This window comes from Carya illinoinensis, chromosome 3, assembly GCF_018687715.1.
Source record: "Carya illinoinensis cultivar Pawnee chromosome 3, C.illinoinensisPawnee_v1, whole genome shotgun sequence".
Lineage (NCBI taxonomy): Eukaryota > Viridiplantae > Streptophyta > Magnoliopsida > Fagales > Juglandaceae > Carya > Carya illinoinensis.
In genome coordinates this window covers 51,506,937-51,518,864 of record NC_056754.1, presented here as the reverse complement: position 1 = coordinate 51,518,864, position 11,928 = coordinate 51,506,937, and positions in this window count along the sequence as shown.

Here is an 11,928-nt window from a genome sequence, read left to right as displayed (position 1 = left end):
GAGTTTGTGTGTCATTTTAATTATAAAAATATAATATTTAATTAATTATATTTTCTAATTATGAGTTGAAAATCAAAAGAGTGTTACTGCCAACCATGCTGTCCAACTCCAACCGAACGGTTAATTTTAGACATCCAAAACTAATTCGGTTTCTTCTCTTTTCCTTTCATTTTTTTTTTTCATTTCTAGATCTAACAGCACATATCCATTTGAATAGAAACATTATTAAAATTCTAGAACTCTCCATTTAATTTACCCAAAAATATATAAAAAAAATTAATTTTAACATTATTTTTGTTTTAACATTAAAATTTATATATAGTAATTCTTACAATATCCCCTCCATACATCAAATAAATATTTCTTTTCTTTGTTTTTCTTTTTTAACGGAAAAATCAACCTTATCTATCAAAAATGTTAGCATGTGGTTCAAAAAATGGAAGCATGATTTTTTTTTTTTTTTAAGAATTATGATTATAATATTATTTTTGGGAGTAATAACAATGGCATACCAAATAAATATCAAATCATGGGCTCCTACACCCACCTTCCTCAGTTTGGTAGATTCATAAAACATCTACATCAGCCTTAATAATATCTTGACGTGGTCCCTTTATCTCACTACGACATGCTGATTAAATATAAGAATAAATTTTATATATTATATATTTTCACTTCTATCTTAATATTAGTATATTTAAATATAATGATAAGATACTAAAAATTAAATTACTAAAAAAAAAATTATTTTTTTGGTTTTTTATTCTAAGCCGCCAAAATCCATGTTATCAACAAAACAACAACCTGGTAGAAACGACATCGTCCTTTTAAGAACCTTATCAACATACGACGTAGTCATGTGGAAAGGATGACTTGTGTCCCGTGATATTGAGAATTTCGTAAATGTTTTTGTCGTCTTCTTTTTTTGTACGTGAGGCTGAGGTGGCATTTTATTCGGATAACTCTCACAATGCGTATGTTAGACGCTTGCATTACGTGTCCGAATCGGCTTCTTCTCCACTATTATTCATATTATTTTAATAATCTTTTCATATAAAATTAACATTCTCTCCTTCTTTTCCACCTTTTTTTTTTTCTTTATTTTATTTTTTTCTTCGGGGGTGATTATGTGAATAATCTACTGCTTTTAAAGGTGGCCCCACCAGTTATATTCTGATTATCGCTAGTGTTACATCAACGTAGAAAAGATTCTCAATTCGAGTTGAGTTAAAAAAGAAAATATTCATATATTCCTGTTTCAATTATACTTCTAAAGAATGCTATAAAAATATATTTTATTTTAAGATTAGGTTTGAGTGTTTAGAAGTATTAAAATATATTATAAATAGTAATATTTAGTTATATTATATGTTGTCATTTTTATATATTTTTTATGTTTTTTACTAATGTAATTAGTCAAAATAATTATTTTATATTAAAAAAGTAGCATAGCCAATCACATTAATGAAGTATATAAAAAATATATAAAAATAACTACATATAAAAATTTTATTATTATACATATTTACAATTTTACTTACATAGTTGTAAATGTTAATGTGTTTGCTATTAAAAATGACGAAAATTTTAAATTTCAAATTAAAAAATAGAATACTAGTTCAATGGAAATATTACTTTATATATATAATATTGCACGTAAAATCATATTGCATGTATTATTCAATTTTTCGATCTTGTTTAGTTTTTGTATAAATCTATATATAGATTTTAATATATGATTCATATAGGAGATGTGGTTTATAAAACCCTAAATCCAAATCATTCATCCTAAATACTACCATCCAAACGCACCATAAATTATTATATTCAAACCCTAAAATGTTATTTTCACTGGTTTTTTAACAAGCGTATGGTATAGTTGGTCCATGAAAATTTTGTGGACAAAACTTTCATTTCTAACTGTGGATTTCATAATTAATTTAAATGATACTTGCAAACGAACTGGTAATAATATCAATTGTGTTGATATGGTATCTAGACCGTAGAATTAAAAGCTTGTTTTAAATAATTTATTTTAAAAATTTTCATACCCAATTAAAATGTCACATATGCTCATGTCTTCACATTAAATAATACAAGACATTGATGTTTGAGATTATAATATAATTAAGAGAAAAAAATAATAAGAGTCGTTTTATTTTTAAGTTAGTGTATAGAATACACCATTTACATTACTTAAATGATAATATTTAATTTGTAAGATTGAAATTTTAAAATATATCTTCAAAATCAAATTATGTCATCTAAATATTTTATCACGTGTGCTCTATACTACACATTAGTTTGAGAATAAAAATTTTCAATTACTAATATTGTTAAAACTATACAAAGCGCAATTGGCACACCATTTATAATATAGAGTTTTATTAATTTAATAAATAAATTTATAAATTGATATAATTTTATATAATATATTAAATTAAATTTATAATAAAAAATAATTTTATAATTTAATGTATCACATTAAATTATATTGATTTGTAAATTTTATAATTAAAATATTTTTTTATAATAAATATATAATGTTATAGTGCTTTGCATATCGTGCGAGTACGTGAGTAGAGAGCTTTTTCGTTGTCCTCGTCAATGTGTGTGTGTTAAATTTGGAATGTCTCGAGCTTTATAGAAAGCTGTCAACTTGTGTGAGAAGTTACCCGAAAGTGCTTTTCATAGCCTCGTTTAAAAACTCAAAACTGTTCGTTTCACGCATCACAAAATTTACTTAAAAGCGAAAGGAACAAGTGTTCTCAATTATGCTTTTTTAAACGCTACTTAAATAATTCATCTCGTTTTGTTATGAATATGGTAAAAATTAAAAATTAAATAAAATATTATTAAAATATAATTTTTATTTTAAAATTTAAAAAAATTAAATTATTTATTATATTTTATATTAAAATTTAAAAAATTATAATAATTATATAAAATAACGTGAGATAATTTAATTTTAATAGTCAAACCAGGCCTATGCTTTTCGAAAGTTGAAGGGACTTTAGAATTCAGAGATCAAGCCCTAACAATCGCAGTCGTTAGTCATATAGTATCTGATGCTATCTATATATATATATATATGCAACATTACTTGCATGCAGGGTGATAAAAGAACTTGAGCCCTGCTAGTGGAGTCGCGCCAAGGATTTCTACCGTAAGTGTCAAATATATATATATTTTGTAAGTAATTATTAAAATTCTTTTAAATTTTGAAAAAAATTTCATAAATTTATTTAAAAATACTTCCTTAACAATTAAAAAAATAAAATTAGTAGCTTTTGTCGATATTTTATATTTTTAAAAAGTAGAATTTATAATTAAAAAATATTTTTTTATCAAATTTAAGATTTATTTATTTTGTAAAAAATGACGCAAATACTCTAAAATAAAGGAAAATGATATACTTACTACTTCTCTACAATTCATTTACTACTTTTTTTATATTTTATTTTTTTTTAATTTTTTATTTTATTTAATGATTAAGAAAGTAAGTATTAGTAAAATTATATATTTTATTAATTTTTTTTTAATGATTAAAAATGTTAAAAAAATATTTTAAAAAAAATGAAATAAAAATAAAAAAAAATTTGAAATATACTTGAACAGTAGATGGGTGATACCCAAAAGCAAATATCGTTTCTAACCAAGGAGGACTGAAAAGTTAGCGGTGCTATTATTATATACTTTAGACAATGTATATGACATTAATATTGGTGTATATAAGAAGAAATTTCAGTGGGGGATTGAAGGATAAGACTTTTGTGCCATGGGTGGGTCAGTTGTCAGAGCGTGGGCCCGTCCCTAATATCCAGACAATATGACTTAAGAATAGACGTTGATGTGAACTGAAGTGAGTTGAAGTAACTTGAGTTGAGATGTAAATAATAATATTTTATATATTATATGTTTAAGGTGTTGTTTAAATATAAGAATTATTTTATTTTATTATGATAAATTTTTTAAATTTTTATATAAAATATAATAAATAATTTAATTTTTTTAAAATTTTTTAATAATAATAATATTAAAAAATAATATTTTATTTAACTTTTATCTCAATTGATTTTATCTTAATTTATTATTTAAATATTACTTAATTTTTTTAAATTAAGATAAATTTAATTTTTTTAATAAAAAATTAAAAAAATAATAAGTTGTATCAATCAACGGTTTAAAATGAGTTAAAAGATGAATTGAATTTAGTCGAAGGTAAAGCTAAAAACCAGGCTCATAAGTCACAACATTCCAGAACCACTTGTTTCGTACAATGTTCCTTTTTTTTCTCTCTCTCTTTTGAGAAGTGCAGCATTCGAGGTTTCAAATTACAGACTAATCATCATTTTTCTTAAGAGGATATGGCGGGAAGGGGTGCCTTTAATTTGGACTAAAGTTAAGCAACTTCTCTCTCATTATAGATTGGCATCCAATGCCAGGCCGTTTCCGTTTAATTTTGTTTATTATTTTTATTTTAATTCTATATATCCATCCCAATTTGTTCGCGTCTCTTTAAACATTTTAGAAGTTTATCTTATCGTTAATTTTAAGATCTTATAAAATTAATTAAGGTGTGCATAAATTGACCTAAAAATTCACAAATATAAAAAAGAATATATATATTGCTTCAAATTATAAAATCTTTTTTTATTAAAATTAAAAGAAATTTTATATAAAAAAATAGAAATTAATATACCTTAACGTGAGATGTCAAATCTATCGCGCCAAACCAAAAATGTTTTAGAATATAAAACTTTATTATTGCCTTTAACTTCTTTAACGTTTAGAAAAGTGGGTCCTTCATTTAACAAAGTTATCTGCTGAGCTATTCTCAAAAGTTATAAAGCATATATAATTTTGAATAATGATAGGTTTATCACTACTTTACTACTCTTTTACCACTTTTTTTAATTTTTTAATTTTTTTAATTTTTTTTTTTTACTTAATGATTAAGCAAGTGACTATTATTAAAATTATATATTTTTAAAATTTTTTCTTAATGGCTAAGGATGTTAAAAAAATACTTAAAAGAAAATGATAAAAAAATAAATACACTACAAATGGTAAAATAGTGGTAAAAGGGTGGTAAGTGTATCATTACCCATATATTTTTGTCTTTTCCGTCCTTTTGTTTAGTGTTTTGCGTCCGTCCGTTTAAGTCTGGACATTTTAGACTTTGTGTGCAGTTGTAACAGAGGATGGGTAGCTTCAGGTTTATTTTTTCCACAGCTTCGTCTTAATTCATTTTATCGTATTATTATAATTTTTTTAAATTTTTATATAAAATATAATAAATAATTTATTTTTTAAAAATTTTAAAATAATATTTTATTTAATTTTTATTTAAAATCACTTTCTCCCTACTATTGGCTCTTTGATCTTCTCGTACTCGCTTTCTCTGCATCTCTCTCCGAAAGCAATCTGCTTTCTCTCTTTCTACTCACTTTTTCTTTTCTTTTCTTTTTTCTCTTTTTTTTTTTCTTTCTTTTTTTTTTTTTACTTTTCAGCTCCCTCGTTCTTAAGAATTTTGTAACAAGGAAGAGGATGGCTTATAACCAAGACTCATGAGTTCGTTAACTTTTGATATTTTTATAGTCATACCAAATCACACGGAGTTATTACTATCTAAATAATTAAATAAGAAATTTTAATTATAAACTAGTGTAGATAAAACATTTTGTACATATTTAGATTATAGTAAAAAATATAACTTATAACTTTAGAGCTTATAGTTTATAATTTAAGTAATAACTTATATTATTAAAAAATTATTTATTTTTTAGTAACTATATGATTAAAATACTTTCAAACATATTATATTTGTCTGGGAACAAATTTAAAAAGTTATTTTTAACATAGAAATGATGATTATTTGATTTTTTAAAAAATATTATGAGCATATCCTTCAAAGTTTAAAAATTATAATTATCTGAAAATTGTATGATTATTTTTGTCCATTAACAGTATTTTTAAAGTTTGAATTACATTCCGCATTTATGCTGAAAAATACATTTGAGGAAAAACATAAAAAACATACATTTTTAACTTATTTGAGATTAAAAAATATTTTAATATGTAATACTCAAACAATCTAATTTTTCTATTAAATAGCTTTTAAGGTTATTTAAGTACTTTTTAAAACTCCTAACACGACCCCAAACAAACTTTTAGTAAAATGTTTATATGATATAATTTAATTTGGAAGATAGATTTTAAATTTTAAATCTTATAAATTAAATTTTATCAGTTAAACAATATTGAGAATATAATAACTCTAATTAAGTACATATTTGAGATTGCGATGAGAAATATAATTTATAACTTTAGAGCTTATAGCTCATAACCTAAGTATAACTTTAGAGCTTATAGCTCATAACCTAAATAATAAGTTTTACTATAAAAAAGTTATTTATTTTTTGAAAACCATATATTTAAAATACTTTCCAATATATTACGTTTGACTGGAAATAAATTAAAAAAAAAATGCTTTCTGAAGTAGAAATTGAGATTATTTAAATTTTTTAAGGTTATAATCATATCCTTGAAAGTTTGAAAGTTGTAATTATTTTAAAATTGTATAGGTATTTTTGTCTATTGACAATTTTTTTAAAATTCGAATTAAATTCTGTATTATTCAGAAAAACATATTTGTACTTTTTAACTTATTTGAAATTAAAAGTGATTTAATATGAAACACCCAAACAATCTAATTTAAAATTATTTAAACATTTTTTAAGACTCATATTACAATCCCAAATAAATTCTAAATATTTATGAATTATAATTTTAAAATAAACTATAAAAAACTTATAGATATATCAACATTGTTATCATATCCAATATCCGTAGAAGAAGGGAAAATAAGCATGACATGATCTATTAGTGTTTTGTGTCCGTCCGTTTAAGTCAGGACATTTTAGTCTTTGTGTGCAGCTGTGCAAGAGGATGGGTAGCTTTAGGTTTATTTTTTTCGCAATTTCATCCCATTTCAATTAATTATATTATGTTATTATAATTTTTTAAAATTTTTACCTAAAATATAATAAATAACTTAATTTTTTCAAATTTTAAAATAATAAAAATATTTTAATAATATTTTATTTAATTTTTATCTAAAATCATCTTATCTCATTTCACTATCTAATTATTTTATTGCCTTTTCACATTCTCTATCTATCTTTGACACTTTTATCTTCTCCTACTCGTCTTCTCTACATCTCTCTCCCCGAAAGCAATCTGCACTCTCTCTTCGTACTCGCCACCTTCTTTCTTCTTCTTCTTCTTCTTCTTCTTCTTCTTTTTTTTTTTTTTTTTTTTTTTTAAACTCACTTCCTTCTTAAGAATTTTGTAACACGGAAGAGGAGGGCTTATAACCATTGGTTATTAACCAAGACTCATGAGTTCTTTAACTCTTGATATTTTTATAGTCACACCAAATCACACGAAGTTATTACTATCTAAATAATTAAATTAGAAATTTTAATTATAAGCTAGTGCAGATAAAACATTTTGTACATATTTAGATTATAGTGAGAAATATAACTTATAGAAAAATTCTAAACATAAACCCATACACCACACACCATCCATTTTTTTTAATTTTTTTTCTTTTATCAAATTTTTGTTATATGAATAATGAATAGAAAAATTGAATTAGTTTAAAAAGAATAAATCTAAAAAAATTGTAAAAATAAAAAAAAGTGAGCTGTGTGGTATATGGGGCTTATGAGTAGCAATGCTCTAACTTATAACTTTAGAGTTTATAGTGTATAACTTAAGTAATAACTTATGTTGACCGTTTCTCACGGAGACCTTTCATATAAACGAGTCTCTAACTCTCATTGATTTTAGGAGCTTTTGAAATGGTCCACATCTAAGTTATCATCACGTTTGTAGAACGTTAGAATTGCCCATGATAAACTGAACACGTGGGGCACGTATCCACCAAAACTTAATAGAAGCTTTGGTATAAATAGTACGGTTTGGTTCCTAAACTCGCTCAATTCGATCCCTTCAATCTTACACCATCTAAATAGAGTGAGTAGAGCTTGGAAGTGCCAAAACGAGAGAGAAAAACAATGAGAAAGTGTGAATAAGTATCAATGGTTGGAGGTACAATTTCTTATATATTTTTAGTTTTGATTCTTATTAAGTGTTTAATTCTGCATTATAGAATCATTATTAAGCTCATATTTGCCATCAAAGCCAGGTTCTATCTCTGCTTTGATGATTGTATAGATATTCTGTTTGTCTTTATTTTTAACCATAATTTTTGAAGAAATTGAGTTTTGGTTTTTAGTTATTTTTTATTCAAAAAAAAACATTTCTAGCCTTTATGAAAAGAAAATATTAATTTTTTACGTCAACAAAATGTGATTTTCGTAGGGGTTTTTTGGAGTTACTATTCATTTTTAGAGGTTAAAGACGACCAAAACGACATGTCTTTCAGTGACTACTGGATTTGTATAGAGCTAAACAACATGTAGTTTAGTGGGCAGCCTAGAGCTAAATGACACGTTGTTTGTAGTCTAGTGAAAAACGACATGTCGTTTAATTTGGGTGATTTTGATTAACTATGTGTCTAAACGACATGTCGTTTATGGCTTGGTGAAAAACGACACGTCGTTTAGGAAGGCAGCATTGAATCCGTGTAGGAGAAAAACACATGGATTCAATGCTACCTTTCTCCTACACGGATTCAATGCTACATTCCTAAACGACCTGTCACGTCATTTTTCTTCAACATAGATTCAATGTTGCCTTCCTAAACGACGTGTCGTTTTTCACCAAGCCATAAACAATGTATTGTTTAGACACATAGTTAATCAAAGGCAAAAATAAGGGGTGCAACACGAGGACTTCCTAGGAGGTCACCCATTATAACAGCCCGCTAGAAATTCAATTGTGAAATTTCTATTAACTTTAAGAATCTAGTGAAAACCCCATAAGTTTTCACGAATCCATTAATCATATAGGTTTTTGTCTAATTACATAGTTAGTGTTATTATTTACTATGGTATCAGAAGTGTGTTTTTGATTATTGGAGATAGTTAGAAGTGTCAAAATGTATTATGGTTTGTGCCATTAGACTCGGGGGGTTATTTAAAGTCTTATGGCGCAATAACATTTTTTCATATTTTCGGTCAAAACGTCTTTTTAAAACTGTAGATATTATTGGATAAAAAGAAATATCTTGAGGTAATTTTCGTGGATATTATTGGGTAAAAATATCTTGAGTTGATTTTTGTAGATATTATTAGGTAAGAGAGTCCTACACTCCACTCTCACTCCGGTAAGAGAGTCCTACACTTAACTCTCACTTCGGGTAAGAGAGTCCTACACTTAACTCTCACTCCAGCCTCATCTCTTCCATATCTTATCCACAAATATCTCCAGCCATCCCTCCCCACGAAATTATCTTCATTTATGCTTTCCATTGAAAGAATACCAAACACTCTCTCTCGGACAGCTTTTAGGAGTTCTTTTGCACACCCATTTAGAAGCTTTTGTAAGTGTTTTATCATAAAGTCTCCTTCATATAAGTTGTTCCTCTTTGAGTCTAGTTTCCGTAGATATATTTTTCGTATCATTCCATGGTCATTTGGTCGGTCAAAAGTATTTTTAACCATAGAAAGGTCCTTCTGGGCGTGAATCTGGAGAGTATGTTATAGTTTGGAGTTTTTGACCAAGCTAATGGATAGATATTGGTCCGAAATTTTTATGGAGTATTTTTAACATGTATATATGACTATTGGTTGAGGAGTTTTGCATGATTAAAGGTTTTGATGAAAGATTTTCTTAGATTTAGAAACTTAGAAACTGGAAGAGGAAAAACAGTTTCTGTTTTGAGAAAGTTTAACTCTTTGGTGGTCTAAACCTATTCTAATGACTTTAATAATTTTATTGGAGGATCCTAAAAATCTTATATACATGTTATATTATTATTTTGAAGATATTTGATGTTAGTTTCAAAGATATGAAATTTTATGCAAAGAGATATTCAGATAAGCCAAAGTGTGGATATTTTTGGCTAAATTTATGTTTTGATTAATTTCTAACCATGTGATCTTGAATTAGAAGCTTATATATGTTTTAGGACATCTTTTTAAACCATGTGATGGTTTGGTTTGAAGATCATATAAATATAAGTCATAGATCAAGAGATTTATCAAAACTAGTTGAGGAAAAAGTTTATGTTTTTGGACTAAGTGTAAAACCAAAAACTCCAAATGTTATTTTGTGATTTTGGTGACTTTAGTTCGATGATTTAAATCATGGTTGATGTTAGGATGATATTATTAATATGTTAGAAGTAAGATTTGATTTTTGAAATTCTTGGAGATGTTTTGATTTAAGGTCAAAACTTGTGATTCAAGTACTTGGATCTTTTTACAAAAAAGTTTGGTGTTAATTATTAGCTTTTTCTAAATGGATGTTTTAAGTATGATTTTGAACTTAGGATTGGAAGATGTTTGTTGCAAAATTTTGGTTTAAGCATGAGTTTTGAAATTGGAAGGAATTGCAACAAAAATCAAGGGAAATGGCCTATGGATGTTTCGGCCATAATGTGTTCTTCATAGTTGTGTTTTGTTTTAAATTTTTCTGAATTGATATTTAAGTTTAGGACAAAATTTACATGAGGAATGTAAATTTTGGAAACTTTTGGAGTTAGTATGCAAAATTCTTAAGTTATGGGTAAAACGGTCATTTTCCCACATGTAGAGAGTAAAATGAAAATTTTACTCTTTAAGTTAGTATTTTCCATATTTCAAATTATTAGTGATTTAGTTCTAACTTTTAGAATCACTAATTACAGTTCTCGTGATCGCACTTAAAGTTTTATAAGAAACGCGGAGATCGAGGTAAGTTAGCTTTTAACTTACTAGCAGTCTACTGTGTATGTGTGTTAAGTAAAAGAATTACAGTGTATGTATGTATGTTATCACATATGTCATGCCATGCCAAGTTATCATGTAATTGTCTATTATACAGAATTTATTCTGTCATCAATTTTTATCTGTTACACAATATATTCTGTCATGTATTACTATACATTACAAATATGTCATGTTAAATATGTTGTCTGTTATATGTTATGCCATGTTACGAAATGTTACTATCTCAAGTTGGTTATGTATTTCAAATTATGTTCAAGTCAAGTTATGTTACGTCAGGGCTTCAGTCCTTTCGTATTCCAGTCACATTTCATCTTGAGTACATTACGATGTGTAGAATACATGGGGCCACAACAACTGTGGAGTATGTATTTTTAATGTTAAGTCAAGTTTGTGTAGAATACATGGGGCCACAACAACTGTGGAGTATGTATTTAACTACAATTGTGATGCGTAAAATACATGGGGCCACAACAACTGTGGAGTATGTATTTTTCATGTTAAGTCAAGTTTGTGTAGAATACATGGGGCCACAACAACTGTGGAGTATGTATTTAACTACAATTGTGATGTGTAAAATACATGGGGCCACAACAACTGTGGAGTATGTATTTTTCATGTTAAGTCAAGTTTGTGTAGAATACATGGGGCCACAACAACTGTGGAGTATGTATTTTTAATGTTAAGTCAAGTTTGTATAGAATACATGGGGCCACAACAACTGTGGAGTATGTATTTACACGTAGAATACATGGGGCCACAACAACTGTGGAGTATGTATTTTTCATGTTAATTCAAGTTTCAGAGCAAGTTCATGTCAAGTCAAGTTTCAGATCAAGTTCATGTTTCAATTTAAGTTATGTCAATTATGCTATGTTGTACGCTAAGTTATTCTTTAATTACTTATGAATTTGATTATGCATTTATGCTTTTACTGTCATCCATGCATCATTAGTCTGTGTGGAAGTTTTTTGTTAACTTGCTGAGATTTGTAATCAAATCTCACTGTGGTAGTCCCAACTACCAT